Consider the following 16,441-nt stretch of genomic DNA (forward strand, 5'->3'; position numbering starts at 1 on the left):
TCTCAGTTTTTTCTAAGGGTAAATTCATACACAAAGTTTTGATGCAGTTTTTTGGTGCAGTTTTTTTTTAACCAGAGCCAAAAGTAGATCTAAAGGAAAGAAAAGGTGTATAGAAAAGACTGATGCATCTCGATTCTTTGGTGTCCACTCCTGTGTTTGGCTGAAAAAACGGATCCAAAAACTGCATCAAAACTCTGTGTGTGGTCCTGGCCTAATAGAGGAAGGTCTCACATGAGTGGCCACTCTCTATTACCCCATATGGAAAAGATTGGGCCAATTGTTTAAAGTCTTAAAGTCTTGTATGATCCATTGTTTTGGTCAGGGCCTTCAATCCCGTTGCAGATGTAGCAGAGCTGACCCTGTTAACTGTATGTTACGTGCACCTAGCTAACTCATTGCCATTGACTTACTCATGGAAAACCAAAGATAACGCATGACGGTATCACCATTGTACCAAGTTACAAACTCAGCTCTTTATTAACATGATCAACACTGCTATGTCCTTGTAACCCTTTACTGCACACACTGGAATTAAATAGGTAAAGCAGCTCCAGACCAGGGAATTATTGTGGAAAATAGTATGTATATAATTGATCACTTTGGGGGGGATTAGGACCGAATCTTGAGTAACTGGTTTCATACAATAAGACTCTGATATCACACGACATCTGCTCAGGTCACATCTGATCCTTCAAGGCCCCAGGAACATGATTTATTTCCAGGAGGAGAAGCTGAGCAGAGTCAGGAGGGATCACAGGTGGAAAGCCAATGCCTCAGCCTGATTTGCAGGGACAGCTGGTGTAATGGAGGCTCGGCGCGGTCACGTCTTAGTCTTTTCCAATCTTGTTTGAGACGTGTGTGTTGGCCTGCGCTCTGCTCCTGTGCACGGAAACGTAGAAACAAGACAAATTGTACTGACAGCTCAGAATTAGTTGAGACCTGCAACCTCCAACCTGAGCTTAGCCATAGGCGCTGGAGGCACAGGAGACACTGGAGGCACAGGAGACACTGGAGGCACATGAGGCACAGGAGGCACAGCTTGGGGGGGATCATGGGTTAGTGGATGAAACTTCAAGTTACAGTCATGTTAAAGTACCAGGAATAAGAAGCAATGACCAGCTGATATGTAGCGCTCTCTATATGTCTATAGACTGGAATCACACATGCAGTTTTCATGGCAGTTTTTGTGACAAAGTCAGGAGTGGATCCAAAGAGAAGGAAAAGCATAGAGGAAAGACTGATACTTTTCCTCTCTTTTGTATCCACTTCTATATTTGGCTCAAAAAACTGCCCCAGAAAACTGCATGTGTGATTCCAGCCATAAGGTTGTAGTAGGGCTGAGTTTGTCATCTGGCACAACTCATCATAACAACATGATAATCCGAACAAAGGATCAGAAAAACCTCTTTACATGACATCTACATTATCAGCTCTACATATAGGAGATTATTGAGTAAGTTTGTCCATTATGGAAGCAGTGGTTGTTGTTAGGGTACAGTAAAGTGTATGTCAACCGTGGCGTCTTAAAGGAAACTTTAATTAACCCCCTTTCCACTCTGTAGGAGACCAATAATGACTTTACCTAGAAATGATAGAATACCACAGTATAAATACTTTCTTTTTTTATTATAGTTATCCCTTATAAAGCATAATTTCCATCGATATTCTCTTGCCAGGGCAAAGCTTAGTTCCTACGTGACCCAGTGCACCAATTGCTTGTGTAGGCAATGAAAATAACATAAGTGCGTTAAGTGAAACACCAATTGGATGGCATGGGAAAATAGTTGTCAAGGAATTAAAAGCCACTAGTTGTTACAATGTAGAAACTTTACTGTAGCAGCGAATACAGGAAGCACAAAACGTTATACTGCGCAGGGGAGGGACATTTACAGATTTATCCAAACTAAGCTACCTATCAGAATGCTGTTTTCATGAGAGCTGGAATCTGATTGGCCGCTATAAGCCACCCCCTTTCTGATAAATCCATCAGTTGTTCATCTTTCCTTGGATAATTACAGTTTATCAGATACTTTTGCATTTATGTTTCTGTAATATTTGTATAATATCAACTTTATTATAAGATGCGTGCCGGAATCTCATCGTTTAAGCCGAAATAGGACGCGCGTAACTCTCCCCCCATTATTGTTAGTGGCAATTGGAATCCTGAACCGCAGTTGAGGGCAGCGGCATAAAGAAACAGAAGCGCTTGTCTATAATTAGGTGTCTCTGCGTGTCGGCTGATAGCGAGCTTTGTGCGGCGCGGTAATGATGTTAAATTTAGTGGGGATTTGATACTATACTTTGAAATAACAACTCTGCGCCCCCCGCTGCTCCCATGTAATCAGCATTGGTATTACTATGATTATACCGGGAAACAATCGATCGTTGGATTTATGTAGCAAGAAAGAAAAGTTTTGCTTTATATTCTGGAGGATTTTACTATGCAAATGAATGTTCGCAGTTCAGAGCGGCAAGAGATAAATGCGACGGGAAACAAGTGGAGCTTTCCCTGACTTCATCTAGCGGCACTTTCATGAGGTTTTAAGAGAAAACATCTTCAATAAGTACATTAAAAAAGAAATAAGAAAAAAGAAACGACTGCTTAAATTCCTAACGAGTCTTTATAGCATTGTGTATATGGAAAAGCTATTCTACCAGCCAACAGGGGGCAGCACATGCACAGTCTTATAGAGCAATTCCATGTGGCCCTAATTGTTTTAATCTGCTCAGTATGTTACTTGGTAGAGAATCAGTTCCTGCTCCACATTTGTTCTTCCGTCTTGGAACAGGAAGCGGCAACCCTAGGAAGCCATCTTGGAATGATGGAGTAGAGTTTACTGGCCATCCGGTCACCACTTTGCATATAGGTACAAATAGACACCTCCCAACTCCCTCCTGCAACTTCTCCTCTTGCCAAGTTTGTGACTATAATTACATCTGTGCCTTCTTAAAATGCAAGGGAAGTCCGCCTATGAGGTAGAGTTGCACACATGACAGCCCACATGCATACTGGTTGCTGCCAATGGGAACTTCTGCTTTTTAGATTTCTATTCATGTCATAGAGGACGCAGCCTGGGAGTAAATAGCTATTTAAAAAATAAAAATAAAAAAAGTGATTTTATCAATGGACTCTAGGGGGCATCCCATCATGCCACTAATGTAGTAAATGAGACCAAAGATTAAAAAAAATCGAAAAAAAAAATGTTGACGGATCACAGATCTTATATTTTCATTGCCTGGGAAGAGCTTTTTTTCTGTGCTCAGTGTGGCCCCCTGCTGAGTAATGTACTTTACATGAGCTGGGGTGGGGGAAGGCAAGTTACGCCCTTCATCTGCCCCTCTCCTTCTTCTTTCATTAGTTTAGTAACAAGAGTAGGCAGAGGGAGTGGGGTAACACTTGGCTAAATGACTAGACTACTGTAATGGCAGGAAGGAGGTGAAGGGAACAAGTGAGCCCTAATCTACCCACCGCCCTGTCCCTGCCTACTTGCAACGACCCGCCCTAGGCGACGGGGTACAACTTGGCGGCGGTCCCTACGCTGTCTAAGTGCAAGGGAGTACAAACAGGGAACACGCAAGGGAATACAGTAGCCCACGGAACGCCGCGAGGAAACGGAGCGGTGAATGAGCCAGTCAGGATCAGGATGTAGTGGAGTATACAAACGGGAGCACGGAGCAGAAGCAAGCCAGGGGCAGAGCAACGCAGGATAAACGGAACTGAAGCAAGGCAGAAGCACGGCAGAAGCAGGCTGGAGCAAGGCAGCAGTGGGGCCAGGAATCCAAGAAGAATAACAAGCAAGGAGGAAGAGAAAACGGCAGGTATAAATGGACAGGGGGCGGAGCTAACTCTGACTGACCAGGCCGCGATAGGCTCTCCCACTCCTGAGCCTGCCACCCTGATTGGTGGGAGCAGGTGTCAGTCTCAGAGGTCTGGCCTCAGGTGTCGACTGATTAATCCTGGGAGTATACCCAGACGTAGTGCCTGGCAGATCCTTTACAACTACACACAGTATTTGTTTGGAGTCTATAACCATGGGGACACATAGGTCTGCATAGAAGCTGTATACACAAAACGAGCAAAGATTTTTAATCCAGACTATTTGCAAAAGTTGCTTTATTTTTTTAGTTTAGATGCGCTAGAGCAAAGGTGACCATATCAACTTTAAGATAAGAACAAGGTGAAGAAAAAGATTTGCAAAGTTTAGTACTTTCTCTAGGAGGTAGAAACAAAGCGCAGGCTATAAAGGGTGAAGAAGTAGTAGTCGCCCCCGGGCCCCGGTACCTGAGGGAGTCCAAATGCTCCTTTGCCACATAAGAAGACACCAGTATTATAAATCATACAAGGGAGGTGCCCATTATTTGGGCAGCCTTTTTTTTACTTCTCCCACAACGCAGCTCATGTTTTTTATAGGCTGTGATTCAACAGCATGATGTGAGGTCCTGCAGCCTGGAAACTATGTAAAAAAAAAACAGCAGAAGTTTGAATTCAGCTCTGCAGATATGAAGTGTAAAATGCTCCAACCTCTGTCATGTAGACTTTGTTTCCCAGTACGACCCCTGAGTTGTAGACTCGCTCCAGGTCCCTACACTCTATATAAGCTTCCAGTTCCAGGAATGTAAATAATAAGGAGAAAGTGGAGCAGCGCTCGCCACGAGTCATATTTTACATATCTTTGTCTTTTTATTGGTCAAAAAATTCAGGTCAAATCAGCTCCATATATTTCCTGCTGCTTCCTGACTAGCTTAATCATATCCTACAGACACGACAGCGAGACCCCCCTCCAGATACGTGTGACCTTAATTGAATTGCCGTCACCTCAATCTTACATCATGAAGAATATAACTTTCCTTAAATGACTCAAGGAAGACTCATGGGGGAGGGGAGGATCTCTAAACTGCGTTATATTGTAGCGATGGACCTAAAAGATGTGCAGATGGTAAAGATAAAGGGCTCGTCCAGACTTCATGATTGTATGAGAGAAAGTTCTGAAACTTTCTAATAAACTTTGAGTTTTAATTTTCAAGATCTCTGCTTAATGTGAGTGAATGCAAATGTCCTTCTTTACATCCAGAGGCTTGGTTATTTGTCAGTTCCCTTTATTGTCAGACTGTTTGTAGGTTCCCTTTAACATCTGGTTGTTTGTAAGTTCTCTTTAATGGAAATTTATCACCTAAATATTTTTACTACTAATTAAAACCAGATAGTGAAATATAATCCTTTTTTTTCTAATCTGTAATTATTGTTGATTTTTTTTTAAATTCTAATTTCTGTACATTATTATGGGGGCAGCCATCTTGCCTGAGCTGCTGTTAACAGGCTTTGGAGATATGATTTACAGCAGCCACATGGACCATAGGACACAATAGCCTGGAGCTGACCCATTGCCTTCTATGAGAGATTTTTCTAGGCAAACTCTGTGACTTGTGCAGAAAAGGGAGCAGGGGAGCTGTGAACATAATTTATTGTAATAGTGGATCCTGGGATATCTATATGTAGGTGTTACCTGTCAGTGTAATCCTGCCTGTGATGATAATGTTATGACTTCTGAGAAATGATCTCTACTGAACAGGAAGGATCAGTCTATTATAAATTGTGGATCCTGTGTTATCTATATAGAGAGGTGTTTCCTGTCAGTGTAATCCTGCCTGTGATGATAATGTTATGACTTCTGAGAAGTGATCTCTACTGAACAGGAAGGATCAGTCTATTATGAATGGTGGATCCTGTGTTATCAATAGAGAGGTGTTTCCTGTCAGTGTAATCCTGCCTGTGATGATAATGAGATGACTGCTGAGAAGTGATCTCTACCGAACAGGAAAGATCAGTCTATTATAAATCGTGGATCCTGTGTTATCTATATAGAGGTGTTACCTGTCAGTGTAATCCTGCCTGAAGTAGTAATGAGATGACTGCTGAGAAGTGATCTCTACCGAACAGGAAGGATCAGTCTATTATGAATGGTGGATCCTGTGTTATCTATATAGAGGTGTTACCTGTCAGTGTAATCCTGCCTGAAGTAATAATGAGATGTGTGTAAATGAGGAATAACACTATTTCTGGCCATTTTATGACTCTCTTATATGAAGCTGCAGCAACATGGAGGAGATTATGCTTTTTTTGTCTAGTTGTAGGTTCCCTTTATCGTCTGGTTGTTGATGGTTCCCTTACATATCTGGTTGTAGGTTCTCTTTATCATCTGGTTGTATGTCCTTTTTAATGTCTGGTCTTCTGTGGGTTTGCTTTAACGTCTGATTGTTTGTAGATTTCCTTTAACGTCTAGTTGTTTGAGGTTCCCTATTATGTCAGGTTATTTGTAGATTCTCTGTAAAGTTTTGTTGATTGCAGATTCCTTTTATCGTTTGGTTGTTGGTAGGTTCCTTTAATATCTGGTTGTAGGTTCCCTTTATCGTCTGATTGTCATAGGTTTCCTTTATTGTCTGGTTGTTTGTAAGTTCCCTTTATCATTTTTGGTAGGTGCCTTTAATATTTGTTTGTAGGTTCCCTTTATTGTCTGGTTGTTTATAGGTTCTCTTTATTGTCTGGCTGTTTGTAGGTTCTCTTTATCGTCTGGTTGTTTGTAAGTTCCCTTTATCATTTTTGGTAGGTTCCTTTAATATCTGTTTGTAGGTTCTCTTTATCGTCTGGTTGTTTATAGGTTCTCTTTATCGTCTGGCTGTTTGTAGATTCTCCTTATCGTCTGGTTATTTCTAGGTTTTCTTTATCGTCTGGTTGTAGGTTCTCTTTATTGTCTGGTTGTTTGTAGGTTCTCTTTATCGTCTGGTTGTTTGTAGGTTCTCTTTATCGTCTGGTTGTTTGTAGGTTCTCTTTATCGTCTGGTTGTTTTTAGGTTCTCTTTATTGTCTCGTTGTTTGTAGGTTCCTTTTATCGTTTGGTTGTTTGTAGGTTCTCTTTACCGTCTGGTTGTTTGTAGGTTCTCTTTATCGTCTGGTTGTTTGAAGGTTCTCTTTATCGTAAGGTTGTTTGTAGGTTCTCTTTATGGTCTGGTTGTAGGTTCTCTTTATCGTCTGGTTGTTTGTAGGTTCTCTTTATGGTCTGGTTGTTTGTAGGTTCTCTTTATGGTCTGGTTGTAGGTTCTCTTTATCGTCTGGTTGTTTGTAGGTTCTCTTTATCGTCTGGTTGTTTGTAAGTTCCCTTTATCATTTTTGGTAGGTTCCTTTAATATCTGTTTGTAGGTTCTCTTTATGGTCTGGTTGTAGGTTCTCTTTATCGTCTGGTTGTTTATAGGTTCTCTTTATCGTCTGGCTGTTTGTAGATTCTCCTTATCGTCTGGTTGTTTGTAGGTTCTCTTTATCGTCTGGTTGTTTGTAGGTTCTTTTTATCGTCTGGTTGTTTGTAGGTTCTCTTTATCGTCTGGTTGTTTGTAGGTTCTCTTTATCGTCTGGTTGTTTGTAGGTTCTCTTTATCGTCTGGTTGTTTGTAGGTTCCTTTTATCGTTTGGTTGTTTGTAGGTTCTCTTTACCGTCTGGTTGTTTGTAGGTTCTCTTTATCGTCTGGTTGTAGGTTCTCTTTACCGTCTGGTTGTTTGTAGGTTCTCTTTATTGTCTGGTTGTTTGAAGGTTCTCTTTATCGTCTGGTTGTTTGTAGGTTCTCTTTACCGTCTGGTTGTTTGTAGGTTCTCTTTATTGTCTGGCTGTTTGTAGGTTCTCTTTATGGTCTGGTTGTAGGTTCTCTTTATCGTCTGGTTGTTTGTAAGTTCCCTTTATCATTTTTGGTAGGTTCCTTTAATATCTGTTTGTAGGTTCTCTTTATGGTCTGGTTGTAGGTTCTCTTTATCGTCTGGTTGTTTATAGGTTCTCTTTATCGTCTGGCTGTTTGTAGATTCTCCTTATCGTCTGGTTGTTTGTAGGTTCTCTTTATCGTCTGGTTGTTTGTAGGTTCTTTTTATCGTCTGGTTGTTTGTAGGTTCTCTTTATCGTCTGGTTGTTTGTAGGTTCTCTTTATCGTCTGGTTGTTTGTAGGTTCTCTTTATCGTCTGGTTGTTTGTAGGTTCCTTTTATCGTTTGGTTGTTTGTAGGTTCTCTTTACCGTCTGGTTGTTTGTAGGTTCTCTTTATCGTCTGGTTGTAGGTTCTCTTTACCGTCTGGTTGTTTGTAGGTTCTCTTTATTGTCTGGTTGTTTGAAGGTTCTCTTTATCGTCTGGTTGTTTGTAGGTTCTCTTTATTGTCTGGCTGTTTGTAGGTTCTCTTTATGGTCTGGTTGTAGGTTCTCTTTATCGTCTGGTTGTTTGTAGGTTCTCTTTATGGTCTGGTTGTTTGTAGGTTCTCTTTATGGTCTGGTTGTAGGTTCTCTTTATCGTCTGGTTGTTTGTAGGTTCTCTTTATGGTCTGGTTGTAGGTTCTCTTTATCGTCTGGTTGTTTGTAGGTTCTCTTTATCGTATGGTTGTTTGTAGGTTCTCTTTATTGTCTGGTTGTTTATAGGTTCTCTTTATTGTCTGGCTGTTTGTAGGTTCTCTTTATCGTCTGGCTGTTTGTAGGTTCTCTTTATTGTCTGGCTGTTTGTAGGTTCTCTTTATCGTCTGGCTGTTTGTAGATTCTCCTTATCGTCTGGTTGTTTGTAGGTTCTCTTTATTGTCTGGTTGTTTGTAGGTTCTCTTTATCGTCTGGTTGTTTGTAGGTTCTCTTTATCGTCTGGTTGTTTGTAGGTTCTCTTTATCGTCTGGTTGTTTGTAGGTTCTCTTTATCGTCTGGTTGTTTTTAGGTTCTCTTTATTGTCTTTTTGTTTGTAGGTTCTCTTTATTGTCTCGTTGTTTGTAGGTTCTCTTTATCGTCTGGTTGTTTGTAGGTTCTCTTTATTGTCTGGTTGTTTGTAGGTTCTCTTTATCGTCTGGTTATTTTTAGGTTCTCTTTATTGTCTCGTTGTTTGTAGGTTCCTTTTATCGTTTGGTTGTTTGTAGGTTCTCTTTATCGTCTGGTTGTTTGTAGGTTCCTTTTATCATTTGGTTGTTTGTAGGTTCTCTTTACCGTCTGGTTGTTTGTAGGTTCTCTTTATCGTCTGGTTGTTTGTAGGTTCTCTTTACCGTCTGGTTGTTTGTAGGTTCTCTTTATTGTCTGGTTGTTTGAAGGTTCTCTTTATCGTAAGGTTGTTTGTAGGTTCTCTTTATGGTCTGGTTGTAGGTTCTCTTTATCGTCTGGTTGTTTGTAGGTTCTCTTTATGGTCTGGTTGTTTGTAGGTTCTCTTTATGGTCTGGTTGTAGGTTCTCTTTGTGGTCTGGTTGTTTGTAGGTTCTCTTTATGGTCTGGTTGTAGGTTCTCTTTATGGTCTGGTTGTTTGTAGGTTCTCTTTATGGTCTGGTTGTTTGTAGGTTCTCTTTATCATCTGGTTATTTGTAGGTTCTCTTTATCGTCTGGTTGTTTGTAGGTTCTCTTTATCGTCTGGTTGTTTGTAGGTTCTCTTTATTGTCTGGTTGTTTATAGGTTCTCTTTATGGTCTGGTTGTTTGTAGGATCTCTTTATGGTCGGGTTGTTTGTAGGTTCTCTTTATTGTCTGGTTGTTTGTAGGTTCTCTTTATTGTCTAGTTGTTTGTAGGTTCCATTTATTGTCTGATGGTTTGTAGCTTTTCTTTATTGTCTGGTTGTTCGTAGGTTCCCCTTATCATCTGGTTGTAGGTTCCGTTTATCATCTGGTTGTAGGTTCCCTTTAACGTCTGGTTGTTTGCAGGTGCCAGATCTGCTTTACTGTGTTTTTCAAGTCTTTGTATTAGTATAATGCTTAATAAATTGAAGTTTATAAACTTTAAGAAGGTAAAAAAGAGAATGCATCATAAGGCTGTATTCTGTGCGTCGCATCACTGCCGCAGAGAAGAGATTCAGCAAGTTTTCAGAATATATTATCGGGGCGCTGCGCAGGGCAGGAATAGCAGCTATTACTCAAGATTACACCATTGAAGTCTGATCCTGGATACTCATGCAATGCTTCATAACCCCGGATGACAGGATGAAGGTTATTACTGTTCCCTGACTTTGAAAATTGAATTTTAGTTCTTCTTGTGCGGAGTCCAGTGCACCTGCTCAACCTGCCTCAACATAACAACCCTCCCACTGCTTCCCTGGTGACCGATCTTATCTAAAATGTCACTGACAAAAAATGCCTATGAGGTAATGCAATTCCTTGACATTTTTTAAATATGTTCGCTTGCTGTCAGTGAATGGGAACATTAGAGGATGTTTATTAATTAGAATGCAGTAAAAAGTGAAGTACATGGTGAGCGCTTAATTTATTATGTGTTTTAGACACTTTTTATACCTACCGTGACGGTTTTGAAAGTGTCTAGATGAGGGGGCGTAGCTAAGAGGAGTGACAAAATGTGCCAGATTAAAGTTGAATACCATTGTTGCCAGCCCTGATGTGGCGTAAGGCAGAAGTGTCTATGATGCCAAGCCAGTTGCGCCAAATGTAGAATATGATGTTAACCATTTATGCCAAATGGTAAATTCATGCATCTACCCCATTCTTGTTCGCATCAAGAAGCTAAAAACCTGTCCAGACCTAAAACTTCTCATAGCTGAGGGTGTGTTACAATTGTATCCAATCTAGACAAGTCTCTGTGAGCTAAACAGTCTGGAGTTCAGAAGAATACATTATACCTGCACAGATACATTGTAGCAAACTGTCAAGACTGGAGAGAGATTTCTGCTGCACCATTTTTGCCAACTTACAAATTCATGCATCTACCCCATTCTTCCTTATATTAAAAGGCTTAAAGAGACTCTGTCACTACATAATGTGATCGGCGCTGTAATGTAGGTGACAGTAAGGGCATGACCAGACGTGGTGGAATTGCTCTGGAAATCCGCAGCGTACACGTTTCTCCATTGACTTCCACAGCTTTTTAGTGAGGTTCGTTTACATGTTGCAGACAATTCCGCTGCGGAGCATAGGCTGCGGAGCGGAATTTGGTGTCTGCAGAATACAATGGTTGTTGCGGACGTGTGGCGGACTTGTTGCAGACTCATTGCGGAATTTCTCCATTGACTTCAATGGAGATTCAAAATTCTGCAATGAATTCCGCAGATGTTATGCAGATGTTGTGTGTGCTGCGGAGCGTATTGGTTTTACTAACATGACATTTCTTCATTCTGGCTGGACCTATATATTTCTAGGTCTACAGCCAGACTGAGGAAGTCAAAGGGGCTCCCGTAATTACGGGGGACTACGTGTGTGCACCCATAATTATGGGAGCATTGCTAGGCGACGTCAGTAAATAGTCACTGTCAGGGTGCTGAAAGAGTTAAGCGATCGGCAGTAACTGTTTCAGCACCCTGGACAGTGATTATGGGAGCAAACTTAAACAAACTAAGTGTTTGGGCGTCCACTTGGCAGATGAAGTTTAATGTAGATAAATGTAAAGTTATGCATCTGGGTACCAACAACCTGCATGCATCATATGTCCTAGGGGGAGCTACACTGGCGGATTCACTTGTTGAGAAGGATCTGGGTGTACTTGTAAATCATAAACTCAATAACAGCATGCAGTGTCAATCAGCTGCTTCAAAGGCCAGCAGGATATTGTCGTGTATTAAAAGAGGCATGGACTCGCGGGACAGGGATGTAATATTGCCACTTTACAAAGCATTAGTGAGGCCTCATCTAGAATATGCAGTTTAGTTCTGGGCTCCAGTTCATAGAAAGGATGCCCTGGAGTTGGAAAAAATACAAAGAAGAGCAACGAAGCTAATTAGGGGCATGGAGAATCTAAGTTATGGGGAAAGATTAAAAGAATTAAACCTATTTAGCCTTGAAAAAAGACGACTAAGGGGGGACATGATTAACTTATATAAATATATTAATGGCACATACAAAAAATATGGTGAAATCCTGTTCCATGTAAAACCCCCTCAAATAACTTGGGGGCGCTCACTCTTTTTTCAGCCGTACTAACTATGTAACTATATAACTATGTAACTATATAACTATGTAACTATATAACTATGTAACTATATAACTATATAACTATGTAACTATATAACTATATAACTATGTAACTATGTAACTATATAACTATGTAACTCTATTACTATGTAACTATGTAACTATATAACTATGTAACTATATAACTATGTAACTATGTAACTATATAACTATGTAACTATGTAACTATATAACTATGTAACTATGTAACTATGTGACTATATAACTATGTAACTATATAACTATATAACTATGTAACTATGTAACTATATAACTATGTAACTATGTAATTATATAACTATGTAACTATGTAACTATGTAACTATATAACTATGTAACTATGTAACTATATAACTATGTAACTATATAACTATGTAACTATGTAACTATATAACTATATAACTATGTAACTATGTAACTATGTAACTATATAACTATGTAACTATATAATTATGTAACTATGTAACTATGTATGTAATGCCTCCAAACATCTGCCCATTGATTTCAATGGGAAAAACTGCATTTCGTTCTCATGGGGTGTTTTGTTACGTGCCGTTTGGAAAAATGGCGCATAAAAGACGCCCCATAAAAAAGATCTGCATGTCACTTCTTAAACCGTTTTTCATTGTCTCAATAGAAAAACAGCTCCAAAACCGGCCGTAAAAAAAGCCGCAAAAAAATGCTTGATGCTTAAAAAAACGGCAGAAAATAAGAGGCTGTTTTCCCTTGAAAACATCTCTGTATTTTCAGACGTTTTTTGTTAAGCGTGTGAACAGAGCCTAAGGGGAGATTCCTGCTGCTGATGTGTTCAGCTCACAAAGGATTGTCTAGACTGAATACAATTGTAACAAAGCCTCAGCTGTGAGAAACATTAGGTCTGTACAATGTGTCTGCTTCTGCAACCAAAAATGTTTACATTAACTGACAGCAAGCAGAGATCTTAAAAATGACCAGACATTGAAACCAAATGTATTTCAGGAAACATGAGATCTTTTAAATATACACAGATATAATAAACATAATTTGACCTTATTACAATCTTATTGACTCCCACTCCCTATCGTTTCATTCTGCGCAGTGAGGAAGTAATAGCAGCCGAATCCGTCCCTGTTCCTGCTGCGTCTCGGGTTCACCTGTTTCTGTATTTAGACATGTGCAATCATGAGAACAGAACTGGAAGGAGCTCGGAGCAGATTAAACCTTAAGTGAACCATATAATTGAAGACAAAATGTAGTCCTTATTTAATACCTAATCGGTTCCCGAGGGCTCGCGCCGTATCGATAGCCGTCAGCTAAGAACATTTAATACTGGATTTTATATTCCACCGGTGGACAGTAGGCGTCCTTACTATTAACTGCGCATTTCTTAATCTTGTAGTCATTATTTATCAGCAGGTTCCTACCCCAGGGTCACTCAAATATAAAGAAACACAGAACACAAAGTACAGCAAAAGTTCTCCAGCTTTTTTATGTTTGTGTTAATTAGGCGCTGAATGAATTAGCCTTGATTGTTTTCTCTCACAGCGCAGATAAAAGCCCAGAGCTTCATGGGAATTATTCATCCAGTGCAATACAGAAGAGATGATCACATTTGAAGAATTTATATTTTGTGCTAATTAATCATAAAAAAACAAATATTTCCAGAGAAAAAGAGATTTGATAATTTTTGGTCAAATATCATAAAACATCAAATAAAAAAGACAACAATGCTAAAAAGAACTGTGTAGTGTAAGAGTAATTAAATTGTTCTACCTAGGCAGTATTATAGTAGTTGTATATAGGAGCAGTATTATAGTAGTTATATTCTTGTATATAGGAGCAGTATTATACTAGTTCTATTCTTGTATATAGGGGGCAGTATTATAGTAGTTATATTCTTGTATACAGGGACAGTAACATAGTAGTTATATTCTTGTATGTAGGAGCAGTATTATAGTAGTTATATTCTTGTATATAGGAGCAGTATTATAGTAGTTATATTCTTGTATATAGGGGCAGTATTATAGTAGTTATATTCTGGTATATAGGAGCAGTATTATAGTAGTTATATTCTTGTATATAGGAGGCAGTATTATAGTAGTTATATTCTTGTATATAGGAGCAGTATTATAGTAGTTATATTCTTGTATATAGGAGCAGTATTATAGTAGTTATATTCTTGTATAATGGGGCAGTATTATAGTAGTTATATTCTTGTATATAGGAGCAGTATTATAGTAGTTATATTCTTGTATATAAGAGCAGTATTATAGTAGTTATATTCTTGTATATAGGAGCAGTATTATAGTAGTTATATTCTTGTATATAGGAGGCAGTATTATAGTAGTTATATTCTTGTATATAGGAGCAGTATTATAGTAGTTATATTCTTGTATATAGGAGCAGTATTATAGTAGTTATATTCTTGTATATAGGGAGCAGTATTATAGTATTTATATTCTTGTATATAGGAGCAGTATTACGGTAGTTATATTCTTGTATATAGGGGGCAGTATTATAGTAGATATATTCTTGTATATAGGGGCAGTATTGTAGTAGTTATATTCTTGTATATAGGAGGCAGTATTATAGTAGTTATATTCTTGTATATAGGAGCAGTATTATAGTAGTTATATTCTTGTATATAGGAGGCAGTATTATAGTAGTTATATTCTTGTATATAGGAGGCAGTATATAGTAGTTATATTCTTGTATATAGGAGCAGTATTATAGTAGTTGTATTCTTGTATATAGGTGCAGTATTATAGTAGTTGTATTCTTGTATATAGCGGCAGTATTATAGTAGTTATATTCTTGTATATAGGGGCAGTATTATAGTAGTTATATTCTTGTATATAGGAGCAGTATTATAGTAGTTATATTCTTGTATATAGGAGCAGTATTATAGTAGTTATATTCTTGTATATAGGAGCAGTATTATAGTAGTTATATTCTTGTATATAGGGAGCAGTATTATAGTAGTTATATTCTTGTATATAGGAGCAGTATTATAGTAGTTATATTCTTGTATATAGAGGCAGTATTATAGTAGTTATATTCTTGTATATAGGGGCAGTATTATAGTAGTTATATTCTTGTATATAGGGGCAGTATTATAGTAGTTATATTCTTGTATATAGAGGCAGTATTATAGTAGTTATATTCTTGTATATAGGGGCAGTATTATAGTAGTTATATTCTTGTATATAGGAGCAGTATTATAGTAGTTATATTCTTGTATATAGGGAGCAGTATTATAGTAGTTATATTCTTGTATATAGGAGCAGTATTATAGTAGTTATATTCTTGTATATAGAGGCAGTATTATAGTAGTTATATTCTTGTATATAGAGGCAGTATTATAGTAGTTATATTCTTGTATATAGGGGCAGTATTATAGTAGTTATATTCTTGTATATAGGGGGCAGTATTATAGTAGTTATATTCTTGTATATAGGAGCAGTATTATAGTAGTTATATTCTTGTATATAGGGGCAGTATTATAGTAGTTATATTCTTGTATATAGGAGCAGTATTATAGTAGTTATATTCTTGTATATAGGAGCAGTATTATAGTAGTTATATTCTTGTATATAGGAGCAGTATTATAGTAGTTATATTCTTGTATATAGGGGGCAGTATTATAGTAGTTATATTCTTGTATATAGAGGCAGTATTATAGTAGTTATATTCTTGTATATAGGGGAAAGTATTATAGTAGTTATATTCTTGTATATAGGAGCAGTATTATAGTAGTTATATTCTTGTATATAGGGGGCAGTATTATAGTAGTTATATTCTTGTATATAGGAGCAGTATTATAGTAGTTATATTCTTGTATATAGGGGGCAGTATTATAGTAGTTATATTCTTGTATATTGGAGCAGTATAATAGTAGTTATATTCTTGTATATAGGGGGCAGTATTATAGTAGTTATATTCTTGTATATAGGGGGCAGTATTATGGTAGTTATATTCTTGTATATAGGAGCAGTATTATAGTAGTTATATTCTTGTATATAGGGGGCAGTATTATAGTAGTTATATTCTTGTATATTGGAGCAGTATAATAGTAGTTATATTCTTGTATATAGGGGGCAGTATTATAGTAGTTATATTCTTGTATATAGGAGCAGTATTATAGTAGTTATATTCTTGTATATAGGGACAGTATTATAGTAGTTATATTCTTGTATATAGGGGACAGTATTATAGTAGTTATATTCTTGTATATAGGGGCAGTATTATAGTAGTTATTTTCTTGTATATAGGGGGGCAGTATTATAGTAGTTATATTCTTGTATATAGGGGCAGTATTATAGTAGTTATATTCTTATATATAGGGGCAGTATTATAGTAGTTATATTCTTGTATATAGGGGCAGTATTATAGTAGTTATATTCTTGTATATAGGGGCAGTATTATAGTAGTTATATTCTTGTATATAGGGGGCAGTATTATAGTAGTTATCTTCTTGTATATAGGGGGCTGTATTATAGTAGTTATATTCTTGTATATAGGGGGCAGTATTA

The 16,441-nt window shown here is 37.9% G+C and overlaps 1 protein-coding gene across 1 annotated transcript in view; it reads left to right on the forward strand.

Moving 5' to 3' along the window:
• CNTNAP5 (contactin associated protein family member 5) overlaps positions 1 to 16,441 on the forward strand; it is a 393,202-nt gene that overhangs the window by 290,313 nt on the left and 86,448 nt on the right. The gene's annotated exons all lie outside the window — the stretch shown is intronic.

This window comes from Rhinoderma darwinii, chromosome 6, assembly GCF_050947455.1.
Source record: "Rhinoderma darwinii isolate aRhiDar2 chromosome 6, aRhiDar2.hap1, whole genome shotgun sequence".
Classification (NCBI taxonomy): Eukaryota; Metazoa; Chordata; class Amphibia; order Anura; family Rhinodermatidae; genus Rhinoderma; species Rhinoderma darwinii.